The sequence below is a fragment of the Solea solea genome, chromosome 19 (genome assembly GCF_958295425.1).
Source record: "Solea solea chromosome 19, fSolSol10.1, whole genome shotgun sequence".
Classification (NCBI taxonomy): Eukaryota; Metazoa; Chordata; class Actinopteri; order Pleuronectiformes; family Soleidae; genus Solea; species Solea solea.
In genome coordinates this window covers 19,769,465-19,789,950 of record NC_081152.1, presented here as the reverse complement: position 1 = coordinate 19,789,950, position 20,486 = coordinate 19,769,465, and the positions used below count along the sequence as shown (strand labels likewise).

General features: G+C 34.2%; 21 non-coding genes across 21 annotated transcripts; all 21 read left to right on the top strand.

Moving 5' to 3' along the window:
• The first annotated feature begins 12,700 nt into the window (after positions 1–12,700).
• On the top strand, positions 12,701–12,782 carry trnas-aga (transfer RNA serine (anticodon AGA)). The gene has a single exon. It is a non-coding gene; the product is annotated as a tRNA-Ser (tRNA).
• Positions 12,783–12,986: 204 nt separating this feature from the next.
• Positions 12,987–13,068, top strand: trnas-aga (transfer RNA serine (anticodon AGA)). Its single transcript has one exon. It is a non-coding gene; the product is annotated as a tRNA-Ser (tRNA).
• A 204-nt stretch (positions 13,069–13,272) lies between these two features.
• trnas-uga (transfer RNA serine (anticodon UGA)) lies at positions 13,273–13,354 on the top strand. The gene has a single exon. It is a non-coding gene; the product is annotated as a tRNA-Ser (tRNA).
• A 214-nt stretch (positions 13,355–13,568) lies between these two features.
• Positions 13,569–13,650, top strand: trnas-aga (transfer RNA serine (anticodon AGA)). The gene has a single exon. It is a non-coding gene; the product is annotated as a tRNA-Ser (tRNA).
• Positions 13,651–13,854: 204 nt separating this feature from the next.
• Positions 13,855–13,936, top strand: trnas-uga (transfer RNA serine (anticodon UGA)). Its single transcript has one exon. It is a non-coding gene; the product is annotated as a tRNA-Ser (tRNA).
• Positions 13,937–14,140: 204 nt separating this feature from the next.
• On the top strand, positions 14,141–14,222 carry trnas-uga (transfer RNA serine (anticodon UGA)). Its single transcript has one exon. It is a non-coding gene; the product is annotated as a tRNA-Ser (tRNA).
• A 204-nt stretch (positions 14,223–14,426) lies between these two features.
• Positions 14,427–14,508, top strand: trnas-aga (transfer RNA serine (anticodon AGA)). The gene has a single exon. It is a non-coding gene; the product is annotated as a tRNA-Ser (tRNA).
• Positions 14,509–14,722: 214 nt separating this feature from the next.
• trnas-aga (transfer RNA serine (anticodon AGA)) lies at positions 14,723–14,804 on the top strand. The gene has a single exon. It is a non-coding gene; the product is annotated as a tRNA-Ser (tRNA).
• Positions 14,805–15,008: 204 nt separating this feature from the next.
• On the top strand, positions 15,009–15,090 carry trnas-aga (transfer RNA serine (anticodon AGA)). The gene has a single exon. It is a non-coding gene; the product is annotated as a tRNA-Ser (tRNA).
• A 214-nt stretch (positions 15,091–15,304) lies between these two features.
• On the top strand, positions 15,305–15,386 carry trnas-aga (transfer RNA serine (anticodon AGA)). The gene has a single exon. It is a non-coding gene; the product is annotated as a tRNA-Ser (tRNA).
• A 204-nt stretch (positions 15,387–15,590) lies between these two features.
• Positions 15,591–15,672, top strand: trnas-aga (transfer RNA serine (anticodon AGA)). The gene has a single exon. It is a non-coding gene; the product is annotated as a tRNA-Ser (tRNA).
• A 214-nt stretch (positions 15,673–15,886) lies between these two features.
• On the top strand, positions 15,887–15,968 carry trnas-aga (transfer RNA serine (anticodon AGA)). The gene has a single exon. It is a non-coding gene; the product is annotated as a tRNA-Ser (tRNA).
• A 2,081-nt stretch (positions 15,969–18,049) lies between these two features.
• On the top strand, positions 18,050–18,131 carry trnas-aga (transfer RNA serine (anticodon AGA)). The gene has a single exon. It is a non-coding gene; the product is annotated as a tRNA-Ser (tRNA).
• A 204-nt stretch (positions 18,132–18,335) lies between these two features.
• On the top strand, positions 18,336–18,417 carry trnas-aga (transfer RNA serine (anticodon AGA)). The gene has a single exon. It is a non-coding gene; the product is annotated as a tRNA-Ser (tRNA).
• Positions 18,418–18,620: 203 nt separating this feature from the next.
• Positions 18,621–18,702, top strand: trnas-aga (transfer RNA serine (anticodon AGA)). The gene has a single exon. It is a non-coding gene; the product is annotated as a tRNA-Ser (tRNA).
• Positions 18,703–18,917: 215 nt separating this feature from the next.
• trnas-aga (transfer RNA serine (anticodon AGA)) lies at positions 18,918–18,999 on the top strand. The gene has a single exon. It is a non-coding gene; the product is annotated as a tRNA-Ser (tRNA).
• A 213-nt stretch (positions 19,000–19,212) lies between these two features.
• Positions 19,213–19,294, top strand: trnas-aga (transfer RNA serine (anticodon AGA)). Its single transcript has one exon. It is a non-coding gene; the product is annotated as a tRNA-Ser (tRNA).
• Positions 19,295–19,507: 213 nt separating this feature from the next.
• trnas-uga (transfer RNA serine (anticodon UGA)) lies at positions 19,508–19,589 on the top strand. Its single transcript has one exon. It is a non-coding gene; the product is annotated as a tRNA-Ser (tRNA).
• Positions 19,590–19,803: 214 nt separating this feature from the next.
• On the top strand, positions 19,804–19,885 carry trnas-aga (transfer RNA serine (anticodon AGA)). Its single transcript has one exon. It is a non-coding gene; the product is annotated as a tRNA-Ser (tRNA).
• A 204-nt stretch (positions 19,886–20,089) lies between these two features.
• Positions 20,090–20,171, top strand: trnas-uga (transfer RNA serine (anticodon UGA)). Its single transcript has one exon. It is a non-coding gene; the product is annotated as a tRNA-Ser (tRNA).
• Positions 20,172–20,375: 204 nt separating this feature from the next.
• Positions 20,376–20,457, top strand: trnas-uga (transfer RNA serine (anticodon UGA)). The gene has a single exon. It is a non-coding gene; the product is annotated as a tRNA-Ser (tRNA).
• Positions 20,458–20,486: the final 29 nt, after the last annotated feature.

Here is a 20,486-nt window from a genome sequence, read left to right as displayed (position 1 = left end):
ATAACATGACATACTGTAACATACTATAACATGACATACTGTAACATGATATACTGTAACATACGATAACATGACATACTGTAACATACTATAACATGACATACTGTAACATACTATAACATGATATACTGTAACATACTATAACATGACATACTGTAACATGATATACTGTAACATATGATAACATGACATAATTTAATATGACATACTGTAACATACTATAACATTACATACTGTAACATACTATAACATGACATACTGCAACATACTATAACATGACATACTGTAACATACTATAACATGACATACTGTAATATTACATAGTGTAACATACTATAACGTGACAAACTGTATCATACTCTAACATGGCATACTGTAACATACTATAACATGACATACTGTAACATGATATACTGTAACATACGATAACATGACATACTGTAACATACTATAACATGACATACTGTAACATGACATACTGTAACATACTATAACATGACATACTGTAACATACTATAACATAACATACTGTAACATGATATACTGTAACATACGATAACATGACATAATGTAATATGACATACTGTAACATACTATAACATTACATACTGTAACATACTATAACATGACATACTGCAACATACTATAACATGACATACTGTAACATACTATAACATGACATACTGTAACATTACATAGTGTAACATACTATAACGTGACAAACTGTATCATACTCTAACATGGCATACTGTAACATACTATAACATGACATACTGTAACATTACAAAGTGTAACATACTATAACGTGACAAACTGTATCATACTCTAACATGGCATACTGTAACATACTATAACATGACATACTATAACATACTTTAACATGACATACTGTAACATACTCTAACATGACATACTGTAACATACTCTAACATGACATACTGTAACATACTATAACATGACATACTGTAACATACTATAACATGACATACTGTAACATACTATAACATGACATACTGTAACATTACATAGTGTAACATACTATAACGTGACAAACTGTATCATACTCTAACATGGCATACTGTAACATACTATAACATGACATACTATAACATACTATAACATGACATACTGTAACATACTATAACATGACATACTGTAACATACTCTAACATGACATACTGTAACATACTATAACATGACATACTGTAACATACTATAACATGACATACTCTAACATACTATAACACGACATACTGTAACATACTTTAACATGACACACTATAACATGACATACTGTAACATACTATAACATGACATACTATAACATACTGTAACATGACATACTGTAACATACTATAACATGACATACTGTAACATACTCTAACATGACATACTGTAACATACTATAACATGACATACTCTAACATACTATATCATGACATTCTGTAACATACTTTAACATGACACACTATAACATGACATACTGTAACATACTATAACATGACATACTCTAACATGACATACTGTAACATACTATAACATGACATACTCAAACATATTTTAACATGACATACTGTAACATACTATAACATGACATGACATACTATAACATGATATACTGTAACATACGCTAACATGACATACTGTAACATACTATAACATGACATACTATAACATACTATAACATGACATACTATAACATACTATAACATGCTATACTGTAACATGACATACTGTAACATGACATACTATAACATACTATAACATGACATACTATAACATACTATAACATGCTATACTGTAACATGACATACTGTAACATGACATACTATAACATGATATACTGCAACATGACATACTATAACATGACATACTATAACATGATATACTGTAACATACTATAACATGATATACTGTAACATGACATACTATAACATACTATAACATGATATACTGTAACATGACATACTATAACATGATATACTGTAACATGACATACTATAACATGACATACTATAACATGATATACTATAACATGACATACTATAACATGATATACTGTAATATACTATAACATGACATACTGTAACATGACATTCTATAACATGATATACTGCAACATGGTATACTGTAACATGACATACTATAACATGATATACTGTAACATGACATAACATAACCTGACACAGAATCATGATATGTTAAAAGTTATCATGATCAGTCACACACAATCATAACATAACATACCATACAACTTGTGACATGTGATGTCATGTTACAACAATGTGATGACAGTCTTTTTTTGTCACACACACACACACACAATGACAACAGTAACATTTGTGAGCAGTGCTGTGAGAAAGTCACAGTCCGTTGAATTTGGACTCTCAGACTTCGTCAGATGTTTGTTTCCAGCTCGTGTGCAGCTCACACACACTCACACACACACTCACACAGCTCACACACTCACACACACACACAGCTCACACAGTCTGGAGTGGCGACTGCAGCAGAGTGAATGATGTGTTGGTGCGGGACGCTGCGACGCTATCGACAGTCTCCGGGTGGAGTGATGAGCGTGGGAGCCGCACTGAAAAGAGCATTATGGGCTGTAGCCTGTTCACTTTACAATTCATTACACTTCCAAGGACAAATGGCTGCCAAATAACTCTGTCTGCCGCGCGCGCTCTGTCTCCCTTTCACTCTCTGATCCATCATCGTAAAAAATAATAACAAGACTCACAGACAACAGCACAAACAACAAGTCACTTATTTTCTATTTAATTACCAATAATTGCACACACACACACACACAAACATCCACGACAACAACATCAGGCCTGATTGATGACAAAGACTCTTCCTCTTTCATACAATAAAAAGCGATTGTTAGTAAAAATATAAAAAATAATGAGGTACATTTTTCTATGTGTTGTGATTGAGATATTACAAGATTTGTGTCTAGTTTTTAAAGATTCAAGATTCAAGATTTCTTTATTTGTCACACCAGATTGTACAAGGAACATTGTGACACGCCCCCTGTTGTGCTTAAAACAAGATGCAAATTTGAATCTACATTTAAATAAAGATAAAGAAATAAAGGCAAAGTGAAGTAGATTAAATATGAAGAAAACTGTACCCAAGAATAAAAAGAATAAAAAGATATAAAAACTGTACACAATTTTTTTGTCATCTTCATCTTTATGTCATTAAATTGTGCGAAAATTTCACAAAAATTCCAAACGTCCATATATCACTAAATATCACAATGTCACTAAACCAATAACACAAAATGATGAACAGATTCAGTAAATAAAAGAGATAAAAGATCTAATTTTTTATTGTTTTTATTTAAATATTTAGTAAAAACTGCACTTATGGTACACATTTTTTACATCCAATTTGTATATTTAGATCTAATCTGGATTTAATCTGAATTTTTAGTAAAGGTTAAATAAAATAATAATCCGGAACATCATTTGAACTTTGAAATCAGTGAATATATAACTAAAATTAATTGTATACCACAGCAGATCACCTGGTTTTTAACAATAACAAGACATCTCATGAAAAGTCTTTGCTCTGTGTACCGGACAGTTCTGATCCACTTCAAGACCAGACCAGACAAGAGGAGACCAGAGGAGACCAGACCAGACCAGAGGAGACCAGAGACCAGACCAGACCAGACCAGACCAGACCAGACCAGAGGAGAGCAGAGCAGAGCAGAGCAGAGCAGAGGAGACCAGACCAGACCAGACCAGACCAGAGGAGACCAGACCAGAGGAGACACCCATGATTTCAGGTAGTCTGTATAGTCCGTCTCATGTCTGTGGAGACACCATCTCAAGGACGTCTTGAGGAGATTTTTTGTTTTTAAGTCTGCTCTTCTCACTAGATGTTTGATTTTATCAGAACATTTTATTGAAGTTTTTAAGTGTCTGAGTGAAGAAGAAGAGGAGGAGAAAAGACGGGAGGAGGAGGAGGAGGAGGAGGACGGGGACGGGGAGTTTGGGCAGATGTTGCTTTTGTTAAGAGGTTGTTGTGTAATTAAGGGCAGAAGAACAGAAGCCTGACCCATTTTTCCCCCTGCCTTTTGATCATCTGTCAGTGAGACAGGCAGGGGGTCTGTCTGTCTGTGTCTGTCCATCCGTCCACCCGTCTGTCCCTCAGTCTGTTTGTCTTTTCTTAGAACTTTCAGCTGGACACGGAAGAGGAAACGATGGACGGAGAGGAAGGAAGATGAGGTGAGATGAGAAGAAAGATGACCTCCTCCTTTAACTTTCACCTTTTCCCTCTTCTTCTTCTTCTTCTTCTTCTTCTTCTTCTTCTCCTAGTGTTTTATGGACAGTTGTAACCTATGAAACCTAATGGATGCCCACTGCCATTAAACACCAAAGAAGAAGGAGAAGAAGAAGAGGAGGAGGAGATGGACATCAGAGGGAGGAGAACAGGATGGAAGAGTCTGAGGGAAGGAGGGATGAGGAGAATGGGAGGAATGTTCAGAAGACGACGGGCTGTAAAGGAGCAGCTGTAGAAGGAGGAGGAGGAGACAGACGAGGGAAGTGACAGAGTTTATAATCAATATGGAGGTGTAAACAAAACGCTGACATCACATCGAAGCTCCGCCCCCTTCTCTCTCTGTGAGGATACATTTCATTATTAGGAATCTTTTTATTTTTTTTCTTGATTTCGTCAAAGATTAAAACAAAAAACAACAACAAAAAAAGGATCATTTCTGTAAGCAACTTCATCTCCCATGAGCCTTTGCTGCGAGGTCGTTATCGAAGCCTCGAGGTTTATTAGAAGTCAATTTTCAACGTCTGAGTGACTGAGAGAGAAGAGATTAATCAATACACGACACACGCGCACACACACACACACACACACACACACACACGCACACACACGTACGACATTCATGACTTGAGGGGACATTGCATTGACTTACATTCATTTCCTGGAGACTTACTCTAACCTTAACCACAATTACTACTGGCCTAATCCTAATCCTAAACCTGACCCTAACCTCAACCTAACCTGAAAACATATCTTCACCTTAAAATATATTCAGTTACATTGTGGTGACTTGATTTTTGTCCCCACAAGGAAGACAAGTCCCCATAATGTGACTGTGGAAACAGGTTTAGGTCCCCACAACATTAGTCATACCTGCACACACACACGCACACACACATGCACACACACTTTTTTTAAAGGAAAGGTCCATACATTTTTTAAATATAGAGTTTTGTAAAGTGATGTAAGGCTGCTTTACAAAAGTTGGAAATAAACCACAACAAAGAAACACTGTGATTCACTCGGCTCACTCTCCCGCACCAAAGCCCATAGAGAAAATCAGTGATTTTACCTCCCGTGGACACAGGAGCGGCCGCTCATCTGCTGCCTCTTTTAGACACTTTGTGTCACGGAGGTGAAACTCAGTGAAGGATTTCAAACACCGAAGTGACTAAATAAGTCTTTTGAACTTAGTGATGGAGGCAGCAGTGGATCAACAACTCCTGTGAGCTGTGATGTTAAAACCGTTGATTTTCTCCATGGGGTTTGGTGCAGGGAGCGTGACACAAACTTCAGTTTCCTGTTAGAAAAGTCAGATTTAAGTGTGAGATAAAGCAGTGAACGTGCGTCTCACATACTATACCACAGACATTAAGTGTCAGTGTTTCATACGACCACACAGAAAACCCGAACTATCCCTTTAAAAGTGAGTAACCTACATTGACCTTATTTTGAGGTTAAAAATGATAACACAAGATCACTGAGATAATGATTAGCCTTTGTCATGACGTGTGGTGTCACCGTTGGTATACATTTATTATTCATTATACACTGTTTCTATTTCATCAAAAATATTGAATTACTTGTTAAACAGTGAAAGAAAATACAAATTTAACAAATTTAATAAAAAACTTGTGTGTGACACTGAAATGAATAAAGTTTATTCAAGTTACATTTTTTGTTACCACTTATAATTAGTTTATCCTCTTTGGACGTTTGAAATTGTATTTAGTTTAATTTACTTTACTTTAATTAAACTAAATATATTAAAAATATTTTTTTTAAGTATTTTTGTTTTAGTAAATGATTGGTTTACTTTTAAAAATCTGTCTTCTTAAATCTATTTCTTCTTTAGATGAATATTTCTTCTTGTAGACAAACATGAAATAAATATTTTTTTAAAAATGGTATAATTCTGTAAAGTTGACTGTAATTTATTAAATTGTCTGTTTTTTTTATCTCATAGAAACTAAACTGCTCAAATACAAGTTATCATATTATTAATAATTATAAATTCATTGTAGTCCTTTACAAGAAAGAAGAGAAATTTAATAAAGAGATTTAAAGATACTAAATTGTTAGTGAGTGATGACGTGATGTTTCTTTTGTTGTTTACTGATGTTTTAAAAATGAACACATAAAATAATCAGTTTAATTCTAAACAAAAGGTTGAAGTTAAGTTTAATTTGAATAAACTTCATTCATTTAACTGTCGCCAACAAATAGAAGCCAGAAAATAAAAGTCCTTAACTTACAAAACTTACAAAACTTGGAAACTTCAGATTAAAATACTTGATCTATGTAGATTAAAATATTTACATTGTTTTAAGGTATTTTTAGTAGTTTTAATATTTTTAGTATTAAACACTGAGGGATTTTATTTTTAAAGACGTTTAAATGTTAGCGTGGAGGAGGTGAAGAGACTCTGATCACTTCTGTTATCATTTATATTTATAATCACACACTGACTGAACATCATCTCTACAGATTAGAGGTAATGACACAAGCTGGATTATTGTCAGCCATTTTGTGTCTTTTCTTCTTCTTTTTCAGTGTGTTTTTATTGAGACTTTGATGAAAGTTAATAAATGTGTGTGCAGCAGGTTCACAAGGACACGCCCACCTCTGTGTGTGTGTGTGTTCTCTCTCTCTCTCTCTCTCTCTCTCTCTCTTTGTGTGTGTGTGTGTGTGTGACCATCTGCAGCAGTATTGATCTGCAGCTTTGTGTTCAGACCTCATATTAATCCACAGTTAGTGACAAACACTGCTGTGCTCTCTCTCTCTCTCTCTCTCCCTCTCTCTCTCTCTCTAAGTGACCCAGCACTTTTTTTGGTTTGTGTGTGTGTGTGTGTGTGTGTGTGTGTGTGTGTGTCCATCTGTCCGGCTGTAAACTCTTCCTCCTCCTGCAGTCAGTGGTGAGTTCATGGCAGCCATGTTTGCTCTTAAATATACACATGATACTGTATGTGTGTGTGTGTGTGTGTTATATTATATTATATTATATTATTAAAATGTTATTAAATTTATATAAATGCATGCACAACTAAATACATTTCATATCAACATGTAATTTTAAGAACTGTGCAAAAATATTATGGTATTTATACACACACATTTTCTCAATAATGAGTGGAAACAGTATTTATAGTTTTAAAGAGATTTACATCACTACATTTATTTTTTAAATTAAAATCTAAATTCATAATATAATATAATTATGAATTAGACAAATGTAAAAATAAATAGATAAGAAACAATACAGATACTGTGCATAACGACAGTTATTTACAATGAAACAGTTTTAATTTATTTGGAAAAAAATGTGCATTGTTGTACGGTATAATTTTAATTACACTTAAATTTATATGTAAACGTACAACGTTAAGATTCAGTGGAGATTTACGTGGCTTTAAATCTAGCATTCATATATACATAAATATGTATGTACGTCATGATACTTACAGTGTACGTTTTTAAAGAGATAAATAAATAAGAATTTATACACAGTTGGTTTTAAATATATGGAGATAAAAACACAGAAATGTGTTTAAAAACCACAAACATTTGAATTTAATTTCTTATTTATGCGTTAGAAAAACTTTGAACATTGTAGTGACAAAGTTTAATGTAGTGTTATATGATTTATATTCTCTAATATTATAGATATGTGTATTATTATTATGATGGTGCTGTTTTAAAAGGGATAATTAGATAGATTTATAAAGATAATAATTAGTGTTAGTCAATTTATAGACACATTAGTGGAAAAAGAGAGTGTTTTTATTTGATTTAACCTGGATTTAAAAAGTAATTTTGGTAAAAAATCTTTTTGTATATGTATATGTATATGTATATGTGTATGTATATGTATAATAAACATTTTAAAATAGATTCAAAATTCAAGAGTTTTATTCATGACCCTGCGTCGCTCTAACACCGCAAACATACATACAAATATAAAGAAACATGAAGGGGAAAAATAAAGGAAGAACTATATAGAATACTCTGGTATATACAAACTATAAATATATACATTAAAATCTACTTAAAATGAACAGTAAAAATCACATCATTAGCTTTTTTTTAAAAGAAAAACGAGACAAAACAGAAGTTTCATTTAAACGTGTGTGTGTATAATTATACAGATTATATAAATGTTATGTATAGATCTCTATACACTGTGATATTTTATATAATATATCATTCATGATACATACAGATATACATGTTATGTGATGTCGTTTTTATAGAGAGGCAAATGTAGTAGATGTTTGCAGATGAAGAGTTCACTGGGTTTGAATTTATTTTGAAAAGCTGCAGCACACTTTCATAATTCCTCTCCTTTCTTCTCCTCCTCCTCCTCCTCCTCCTCCTCTATTCTCCTCAAGTCTTTTCAAACTTTTTTTTGGGGACCTGCTGCCTCCTTTGTCGCGGCTCTGTTGGCCGTGAAATCGGCCTTTAATAGGCCACACAATGGCCGCGTGCAGAGCCAAAGCCGCTGTATTCAAATGTGAGCAGTGAGCAGCAGTGAGCAGCAGTGAGCAGCACACGCCACCACCGCCGTCACCACCGCGCGTGTGTGTGAGGAGGAGACTCACTCACACACACACACTCTTCATCTTCATCACATCACAGGCTTTATGCTCTTAATGGTCTTTATTCTCCCTCTACACGTGTGTGTGACGACACATGAAGGAAATATTTAAAAATAATGAAGAAAAAACACACTTTTATAACTGTATAAAAATAAACAAAAATCACACAAACACTGCAGACAAACAGTATGTGTAACACTATGTACAGTATATATATATATATATAAATATATATATATATGTAGAGCTGTGTAAATAATAATGTCATTGATTTTGAACAGGATTAAGTCAAAATGTAAAATAGTTAAAAGCCTCATAAATACTTATATTACAATATTAACAGTGGAATTATAGCAAATATTGATGTATTTGCATGAATTTGTAATAACGAGCAGAAGATCGTTTGTTGTGGTTTTGGACATTTTTGAGTTTCTGTGTTTTAGACTTACACTTTTGTCAAGGTAAATAATAGTAATGATTATATGGAAACGTCATAATATTATATTAAAAGAACAAACACTATTTTACTGAACTAAAATAAACATGTAAATGACCAACACTACACCCAAAATAACAAAAAAATATCATTGTACAAAAAGAAATGTTTGTTATAATTATTCATTTCTTTTACCAGTTTTGTCGGTTATTGTTTATTTGATTTTGTAAATCTGACTTAAATTATATAGAGATGAACATTAGATATTTTAGTTGTTGTTTTGTATTGATCAAATATTAGTATTTCTTTCTTCTTCTTCTCATCTTATCAAAGATTATTCAAAGATAATTTTTTCATAATAATCACTTTCTACGTTAATTTATATACTCATGTTGTATAAGTTAAACTGTAAATTAATTTAATTATCGGTGATATGACCGTAAATAACTTTTATATACAACATCATTATATATATATATATACATATATATAAACCGATAGATAGATAGATGAATAGAAATTAAATAATATATTAATTAATTTGAATGAATATTTTTAAACAGTCTTTGTCATTCTCTCTCTCTCTCTTGCTCTCTCTCGCTCTCTCTCTCACACACACACACACACACACACACACACACACACACAGAACATGGCCACAAGCAGAAACAACACATGCTAATTCAGATCAATATGAGAGTTGAATTTCCCTGTGTGTGTGTGTGTGTGTGTTTGTGTGTGTGTGTGTGTCTGCGTGTGTACAAAAAGTCAAAGTCACATGATTTTTCCATTTCCCATAATCCACTGTGTTTCTGTGCTTTTTTCCAGAACATTTCACTAAAACATTGACAAAGAAAATACAATGTCAAATTAAAATGTTACTGTAACAGTAATATATGATATTACTTAAATATTTAAATTTGAAGCATGGGGGAGGGGCATATTCCTCCTCCTCCTCGCTACATGATTATTTCATGTCTTCATGGTGTTTTTACTCTTCTAATAATAACATTTGATGAATTGATTTTCGGACATCCAGAACTGTCTTCATGGTCTGATCAAAGACGAGAAGGAGGAGGAGGAGGAGGAGCATTAATATTTCACATTAAACTGGAGAAAAAAGAAAAAGATCTACATCTGAACATGACACAAAAATAAAATTAAAGACATTTTTACAATAATAATAATAAAAAAAACTGTCTTAGTATACTATGACTTTTTTGTGACTTTTTGATGACATGACTTTTTTGTCAAATTTTGGACGACATACTAAAGTATGACGACATGCTATGACTTATTTATAAGATTCAGGACAACATACTTGTACTAACCCTATAAAAATGTTGTCAGATTGTGGACAGTTCGTTAGAAGTTAGTTAGGTTGTAAAACCGACAAGTGGTACCGGTTCTGATGATAGATAGATTTACAAAGGCTCATACGAAGGTTAATATATAACAAAAAATGGCTTTGACAATGCACCTTAAAGGCACTTTAAAGGCAAAAGGTGCTTTGATACCAATTACAACAATAAACAGATAAATAGAATGAAAGATAAATAGCTTTGCCTGCTAGAAAGTTCCACAATTACTTTTTGTCCAATTTTGGACGACACACTAAAGTATGAATTTTGGACGTATACTGCAACTTTTTGGCAAATTTTGGACGACATACTAAAGTATGACTTTTTGGCAAATTTTGGACGACATACTAAAGTATTACTTTTTGGCAAATTTTGGACGACATACTAAAGTATGACTTTTTTTTTCAAATTTTGGACGACATACTAAAGTATGACTTTTTTTTGTCAAATTTTGGACGTATACTACGACTGTTCAGATTTTTACTGGCTGATCCTTTCAGCTCAATACTTTCTTCTGGAAAGGGTAACCAGAACAAGTAAGGCGGGTACAACTTGACTGTCTTTTTGAATGTTTATTCCATATACACAGTTAAACAGCAGTTAGACAGCAGTCAGTTAGTAGTTAGACAGTAAGTAGTTAGTTAGACAGCAGTTCGTTAGAAGTAAGTTAGGTTGTAAAACCGACAAGTCGTACAGGTTCTGATGATAGATAGATTTACAACGGCACATACGAAGGTTAATATATAACAAAAAATGTCTTTGACAATGCACCTTAAAGGCACTTTAAAGGCAACAGTGCTTTGATACCAATTACATCAACAAACAGATAAATAGAATGAAAGATAAATCGCTTTGCCTGCTACAATTTTGGACGACAAATTGTGGACAACATACTAAAAAATACAAAAACATTTTAGTATGACACTTTATGTCAACTTTTGGACGTATACTATGACTTTTTAGCAAATTTTGGACAACATCCTGAAGTATGACTTTTTTGGACGACATACTGAAGTATGACTTTTTTGTCTAATTTTGGACGACATACAAGCCTATGACTTCTTTGTCAGATTACGCCATTTTTTCTTTACCAAATATGACATCGCTGTCCCCAGGATTCGAACCTGCGCGGGGAGACCTGCGGCCTTAACCACTCGGCCACAACAACACCTGTGAGTAAATTTTTTAGATAAAATTTTGGACGTATATTTTGAATTTTTGTCAAATTTTGGATGTTTTTATAACTTTGGACGTATACTATGACTTTTTAGCAAATTTTGGACGACATACAAGCCTATGACTTCTTTGTCAGATTATGGCATTTTTTTCTATGCCAAATATGAGACTATATTTTTTTGATAAAATTTTGGACGTATATTTAGAATTTTTGTCAAATTTTGGATCTTTTTGTAATTTTGGACAGATACTATGGCCGTTTCTCAATACTCAAGTAAGCAAGTATGTTCTTGCATACTTGGGAAGTTTATACTTGAGAAGTACGCTGGGAGTATATACTTGACAAGTACAGGAGTACACAAGTAGGTGGCTGTTTCTCAATACTCAAGTAAGCAAGTATGTATGTATTGTTCTGCTGTTTGAATGGTTATTGGAGCCATGTGCTGCAGCCTCATTACCGCCACCTACGGTGTTGATAAATGAACATATGAAATACTTTTAATAAATGCATATATATTGTTATTATTTTCACATTGTAAAAATGTAACTTCATTTATTAATTTATTTCTATTAAAATATACAATACAAATAATACAATGTGTTTATTCCCCCCCTCTAGCAGTGCCTTTCGCCCCAGCAGGTCCTAACACAATCCTAACAGTTCCTAACAAAGTCGTGTATGTCGTCCAAAATTAGACAAAAAAGTCGTACTTCAGTATGTTGTCCACAATTTGCTAAAAAGTCATAGTATACGTCCAAAATTATAAAAACATCCAAAGTTTGACAAAATTCAAAATATACGTCCAAAATTTTATCTAAAAAATGTACTCACAGGTGTTGTCGTGGCCGAGTGGTTAAGGCGATGGATTAGAAATCCATTGGGGTCTCCCCGCGCAGGTTCGAATCCTGCCGACAACGATGTCATATTTGGCAAAGAAAAAATGGCATAATCTAACAAAGAAGTCATAGGCTTGTATGTCGTCCAAAAAAGTCATACTTCAGTATGTCGTCCAAAATTTGCTAAAAAGTCATAGTATCCGTCCAAAATTATAAAAACATCCAAAATTTGACAAAATTCTAAATATACGTCCAAAATTTTATCTAAAAAATTTACTCACAGGTGTTGTCGTGGCCGAGTGGTTAAGGCGATGGATTAGAAATCCATTGGGGTTTCCCCGCGTAGGTTCGAATCCTGCCGACAACGATGTCATATTTGGCAAAGAAAAAATGGCATAATCTGACAAAGAAGTCATAGGCTTGTATGTCGTCCAAAAAAGTCATACCTCAGTATGTCGTCCAAAATTTGCTAAAAAGTCATAGTATCCGTCCAAAATTATAAAAACATCCAAAATTTGACAAAATTCAAAATATACGTCCAAAATTGTATCTAAAAAATGTACTCACAGGTGTTGTCGTGGCCGAGTGGTTAAGGCGATGGATTTGAAATCCATTGGGGTTTCCCCGCGCAGGTTCGAATCCTGCCGACAACGATGTCATATTTGGCAAAGAAAAAATGGCATAATCTGACAAAGAAGTCATAGGCTTGTATGTCGTCCAAAATTAGACAAAAAAGTCGTACTTCAGTATGTCGTCCAAAATTTGCTAAAAAGTCATAGTATCCGTCCAAAATTATAAAAACATCCAAAATTTGACAAAATTCAAAATATAAATCCAAAATTTTATCTAAAAAATTTACTCACAGGTGTTGTCGTGGCCGAGTGGTTAAGGCGATGGATTAGAAATCCATTGGGGTTTCCCCGCGCAGGTTCGAATCCTGCCGACAACGATGTCATATTTGGCAAAGAAAAAATGGCATAATCTGACAAAGAAGTCATAGGCTTGTATGTCGTCCAAAAAAGTCATACCTCAGTATGTCGTCCAAAATTTGCTAAAAAGTCATAGTATCCGTCCAAAATTATAAAAACATCCAAAATTTGACAAAATTCAAAATATACGTCCAAAATTGTATCTAAAAAATTTACTCACAGGTGTTGTCGTGGCCGAGTGGTTAAGGCGATGGATTTGAAATCCATTGGGGTTTCCCCGCGCAGGTTCGAATCCTGCCGACAACGATGTCATATTTGGCAAAGAAAAAATGGCATAATCTGACAAAGAAGTCATAGGCTTGTATGTCGTCCAAAAAAGTCATACTTCAGTATGTCGTCCAAAATTTGCTAAAAAGTCATAGTATCCGTCCAAAATTATAAAAAAATCCAAAATTTGACAAAATTCAAAATAAACGTCCAAAATTTTATCTAAAAAAATTATTCACAGGTGTTGTCGTGGCCGAGTGGTTAAGGCGATGGATTTGAAATCCATTGGGGTTTCCCCGCGCAGGTTCGAATCCTGCCGACAACGATGTCATATTTGGCAAAGAAAAAATGGCATAATCTGACAAAGAAGTCATAGGCTTGTATGTCGTCCAAAAAAGTCATACTTCAGTATGTCGTCCAAAATTTGCTAAAAAGTCATAGTATCCGTCCAAAATTATAAAAACATCCAAAATTTGACAAAATTCTAAATATACGTCCAAAATTTTATCTAAAAAATTTACTCACAGGTGTTGTCGTGGCCGAGTGGTTAAGGCGATGGATTAGAAATCCATTGGGGTTTCCCCGCGCAGGTTCGAATCCTGCCGACAACGATGTCATATTTGGCAAAGAAAAAATGGCATAATCTGACAAAGAAGTCATAGGCTTGTATGTCGTCCAAAATTAGACAAAAAAGTCGTACTTCAGTATGTCGTCCAAAATTTGCTAAAAAGTCATAGTATCCGTCCAAAATTATAAAAACATCCAAAATTTGACAAAATTCAAAATATAAATCCAAAATTTTATCTAAAAAATTTACTCACAGGTGTTGTCGTGGCCGAGTGGTTAAGGCGATGGATTAGAAATCCATTGGGGTTTCCCCGCGCAGGTTCGAATCCTGCCGACAACGATGTCATATTTGGCAAAGAAAAAATGGCATAATCTGACAAAGAAGTCATAGGCTTGTATGTCGTCCAAAAAAGTCATACCTCAGTATGTCGTCCAAAATTTGCTAAAAAGTCATAGTATCCGTCCAAAATTATAAAAACATCCAAAATTTGACAAAATTCAAAATATACGTCCAAAATTGTATCTAAAAAATTTACTCACAGGTGTTGTCGTGGCCGAGTGGTTAAGGCGATGGATTAGAAATCCATTGGGGTTTCCCCGCGCAGGTTCGAATCCTGCCGACAACGATGTCATATTTGGCAAAGAAAAAATGGCATAATCTGACAAAGAAGTCATAGGCTTGTATGTCGTCCAAAATTAGACAAAAAAGTCGTACTTCAGTATGTCGTCCAAAATTTGCTAAAAAGTCATAGTATCCGTCCAAAATTATAAAAACATCCAAAATTTGACAAAATTCAAAATATAAATCCAAAATTTTATCTAAAAAATTTACTCACAGGTGTTGTCGTGGCCGAGTGGTTAAGGCGATGGATTAGAAATCCATTGGGGTTTCCCCGCGCAGGTTCGAATCCTGCCGACAACGATGTCATATTTGGCAAAGAAAAAATGGCATAATCTGACAAAGAAGTCATAGGCTTGTATGTCGTCCAAAAAAGTCATACCTCAGTATGTCGTCCAAAATTTGCTAAAAAGTCATAGTATCCGTCCAAAATTATAAAAACATCCAAAATTTGACAAAATTCAAAATATACGTCCAAAATTGTATCTAAAAAATTTACTCACAGGTGTTGTCGTGGCCGAGTGGTTAAGGCGATGGATTAGAAATCCATTGGGGTTTCCCCGCGCAGGTTCGAATCCTGCCGACAACGATGTCATATTTGGCAAAGAAAAAATGGCATAATCTGACAAAGAAGTCATAGGCTTGTATGTCGTCCAAAATTAGACAAAAAAGTCGTACTTCAGTATGTCGTCCAAAATTTGCTAAAAAGTCATAGTATCCGTCCAAAATTATAAAAACATCCAAAATTTGACAAAATTCAAAATATAAATCCAAAATTTTATCTAAAAAATTTACTCACAGGTGTTGTCGTGGCCGAGTGGTTAAGGCGATGGATTAGAAATCCATTGGGGTTTCCCCGCGCAGGTTCGAATCCTGCCGACAACGATGTCATATTTGGCAAAGAAAAAATGGCATAATCTGACAAAGAAGTCATAGGCTTGTATGTCGTCCAAAAAAGTCATACCTCAGTATGTCGTCCAAAATTTGCTAAAAAGTCATAGTATCCGTCCAAAATTATAAAAACATCCAAAATTTGACAAAATTCAAAATATACGTCCAAAATTGTATCTAAAAAATTTACTCACAGGTGTTGTCGTGGCCGTACCCTGTGCTGATAGGACTGCAAAGCAGGTCCTAACACAATCCTAACAGTTCCTAACAAAGTCCTAACAGTTCCTAACAAAGTCCTAACAGGTCCTAACAAAGTCCTAACAAAGTCCTAACAAGTCCTAACAAGTCCTAACAAAGGTCCTAACAGGTCCTAACAAAGTCCTAACAAAGTCCTAACACCTCCTCCGAACACAGAAAAGAATGTTCCTAACCAGAGGGGCAAAAGAGCCAATCACAGAAAAGAACGTTCCTAACCAGAGGGGCAAAAGAGCCAATCAGATTCTGAGAAAACTCTGTGTGGGCGGGATTCTGCTTTTGAAACTTTTGACACTCATTCATTCATTCTGAGGTGGAAAAGCACCTTGTAAAAAATGTAAATAATTTGTAGAATTTACAGTATTTGTTAAGATTTTTTTTTATTTATGTGAAGTGTTAAATCATTTATTTTAAGTGTTAAATCATTTGCAAATAAAAAAACAGTTGCAAGTTCACAACCTGTAAAAATATAGTTGCATTTTGCAGCTTTTTTAAAAAAAAAGAAGAAAAGAAGGGCAAGCAGTTGCAAGTAAAATAGAGTTGATTTGCAACTCTAAGAGGCAACACTATTATTGCCTACTATTATTATTATTTAATAATAAGAGAAACCTCCTGGTTAAATAAAGGTTAATTAAATAATAATTAAAGTCCTGACATGCACACATCGTTCCCACCGACACATACATCACTAATGTTGATATTATCTTTTTTACGATTTGAACCAAGTCACCAAGTGCAAATCAAATCAGCCCAAAGGTAATTTTTTTATGGATTAATTTTACTGTTTGCTTTGACATTTTGGTGATGTTATTTTTTTTTTAATAGCGTTTTGGAATGCTTTGAATAAAGTTTATTTGTTTGATTTTTTTGAGAATAATATGAATTTTAGAACTAAATAGTGATTTTTGTGATAGAACATCTGATAGTATAAGAATTAAAGCTGAATTTTATGTATAAATAGTGATTTTTGTGATAGAACATCTGATGGTATCAGAATTAATGATGAATTTTATATATAAATAGTGATTTTTGTGATAGAACATCTGATGGTATCAGAATTGAAGCTGAATTTTAGAAATAACTCGTTATTTTTGTTATAGAACATCTGATGGTATAAGAATTTAAGATGAGTTTTAGTAATAACTCGTTATTTTTGTGAAAAAACATCTGATGGTATAAGAATTTTAGATGAGATTTAGTAATAACTCGTGATTTTTGTGAAAAAACATCTGACGGTATAAGAATTGAAGCTGAATTTTAGAAAAAACTCGTTATTTTTGGGATAGAACATCTGATGGTATAAGAATTTAAGATGAGTTTTAGTAATAACTCGTGATTTTTGTGAAAAAACATCTGATGGTATCTGAATTGAAGCTGAATTTTAGAAATAACTCGTTATTTTTGTGATAGAACATCTGATGGTGTAAGAATTTGGGGTGAAATTTCTCTTTTTTTCTCCTTTTCTTTTTCCCTTTTCCCCCTTTCCCCTTTTTTTTTTTTTTTTCCTTGCCCCCCTCTAGCAGTCCCTTTTGCCCCATCCTTATTAGAGTGGTTAAGGCGATGGATTAGAAATCCATTGGGGTTTCCCCGCGCAGGTTCGAATCCTGCCGACAACGATGTCATATTTGGCAAAGAAAAAATGGCATAATCTGACAAAGAAGTCATAGGCTTGTCTGTCGTCCAAAAAAGTCATACCTCAGTATGTCGTCCAAAATTTGCTAAAAAGTCATAGTATCCGTCCAAAATTATAAAAACATCCAAAATTTGACAAAATTCTAAATATCCGTCCAAAATTTTATCTAAAAAATGTACTCACAGGTGTTGTCGTGGCCGAGTGGTTAAGGCGATGGATTAGAAATCCATTGGGGTCTCCCCGCGCAGGTTCGAATCCTGCCGACAACGATGTCATATTTGGCAAAGAAAAAATGGCATAATCTGACAAAGAAGTCATAAGCTTGTATGTCGTCCAAAAAAGTCATACTTCAGTATGTCGTCCAAAATTTGCTAAAAAGTCATAGTATCCGTCGAAAATTATAAAAACATCCAAAATTTGACAAAATTCAAAATATAAATCAAAAATTTTATCTAAAAAATGTACTCACAGGTGTTGTCGTGGCCGAGTGGTTAAGGCGATGGATTAGAAATCCATTGGGGTCTCCCCGCGCAGGTTCGAATCCTGCCGACAAAGATGACGTATTTGGCAAAGAAAAAATGGCATAATCTGACAAAGAAGTCATAGGCTTGTATGTCGTCCAAAAAAGTCATACTTCAGTATGTCGTCCAAAATTTGATAAAAAGTCATAGTATCCGTCCAAAATTATAAAAACCTCCAAAATTTGACAAAATTCTAAATATACGTCCAAAATTTTATCTAAAAAATGTACTCACAAGGTTGTCGTGGCCGAGTGGTTAAGGCGATGGATTAGAAATCCATTGGGGTCTCCCCGCGCAGGTTCGAATCCTGCCGACAACGATGTCATATTTGGCAAAGAAAAAATGGCATAATCTGACAAAGAAGTCATAGGCTTGTCTGTCGTCCAAAATTAGACAAAAAAGTCTCACTTCAGTATGTCGTCCAAAATTTGCTAAAAAGTCATAGTATATGTCCAAATTTATAAAGACATCCAAAATTTGACAAAAATTCAAAATATACGTCCAAAATTTTATCAAAAAAATGTAGTCGCAAGTGTTGTCGTGGCCGAGTGGTTAAGGCGATGGATTAGAAATCCATTGGGGTCTCCCCGCGCAGGTTCGAATCCTGCCGACAACGATGTTATATTTGGCAAAGAAAAAATGGCATAATCTGACAAAGAAGTCATAGGCTTGTATGTTGTCCAAAATTAGACAAAAAAGTCGTATCTGTTATGTCGTCCAAAATTTGCTAAAAAGTCGTAGTATCCGTCCAAAATTATAAAAACTTCCAAAATTTGACAAAATTCAAAATATAAATCCAAAATTTTATCTAAAAAATGTCCTCACAGGTGTTGTCGTGGCCGAGTGGTTAAGGCGATGGATTAGAAATCCATTGGGGTCTCCCCGCGCAGGTTCGAATCCTGCCGACAACGATGTTATATTTGGCAAAGAAAAAATGGCATAATCTGACAAAGAAGTCATAGGCTTGTATGTTGTCCAAAATTAGACAAAAAAGTCGTATCTGTTATGTCGTCCAAAATTTGCTAAAAAGTCGTAGTATCCGTCCAAAATTATAAAAACTTCCAAAATTTGACAAAATTCAAAATATAAATCCAAAATTTTATCTAAAAAATGTCCTCACAGGTGTTGTCGTGGCCGAGTGGTTAAGGCGATGGATTTGAAATCCATTGGGGTCTCCCCGCGCAGGTTCGAATCCTGCCGACAACGATGTCATATTTGGCAAAGAAAAAATGGCATAATCTGACAAAGAAGTCATAGGCTTGTCTGTCGTCCAAAATTAGACAAAAAAGTCTCACTTCAGTATGTCGTCCAAAATTTGCTAAAAAGTCATAGTATCCGTCCAAAATTATAAAAACATCCAAAATTTGACAAAATTCAAAATATACGTCCAAAATTGTATCTAAAAAATTTACTCACAGTTGTTGTCGTGGCCGAGTGGTTAAGGCGATGGATTAGAAATCCATTGGGGTTTCCCCGCGCAGGTTCGAATCCTGCCGACAACGATGTCATATTTGGCAAAGAAAAAATGGCATAATCTGACAAAGAAGTCATAGGCTTGTATGTCGTCCAAAAAAGTCATACCTCAGTATGTCGTCCAAAATTTGCTAAAAAGTCATAGTATACGTCCAAAATTATAAAAACATCCAAAATTTGACAAAATTCAAAATATACGTCCAAAATTTTATCTAAAAAATTTACTCACAGGTGTTGTCGTGGCCGAGTGGTTAAGGCGATGGATTTGAAATCCATTGGGGTTTCCCCGCGCAGGTTCGAATCCTGCCAACAACGATGTCATATTTGGCAAAGAAAAAATGGCATAATCTGACAAAGAAGTCATAGGCTTGTATGTCGTCCAAAAAAGTCATACTTCAGTATGTCGTCCAAAATTTGCTAAAAAGTCATAGTATCCGTCCAATATTATAAAAAAATCCAAAATTTGACAAAATTCAAAATAAACGTCCAAAATTTTATCTAAAAAATTTACTCACAGGTGTTGTCGTGGCCGAGTGGTTAAGGCGATGGATTTGAAATCCATTGGGGTCTCCCCGCGCAGGTTCGAATCCTGCCGACAACGATGTCATATTTGGCAAAGAAAAAATGGCA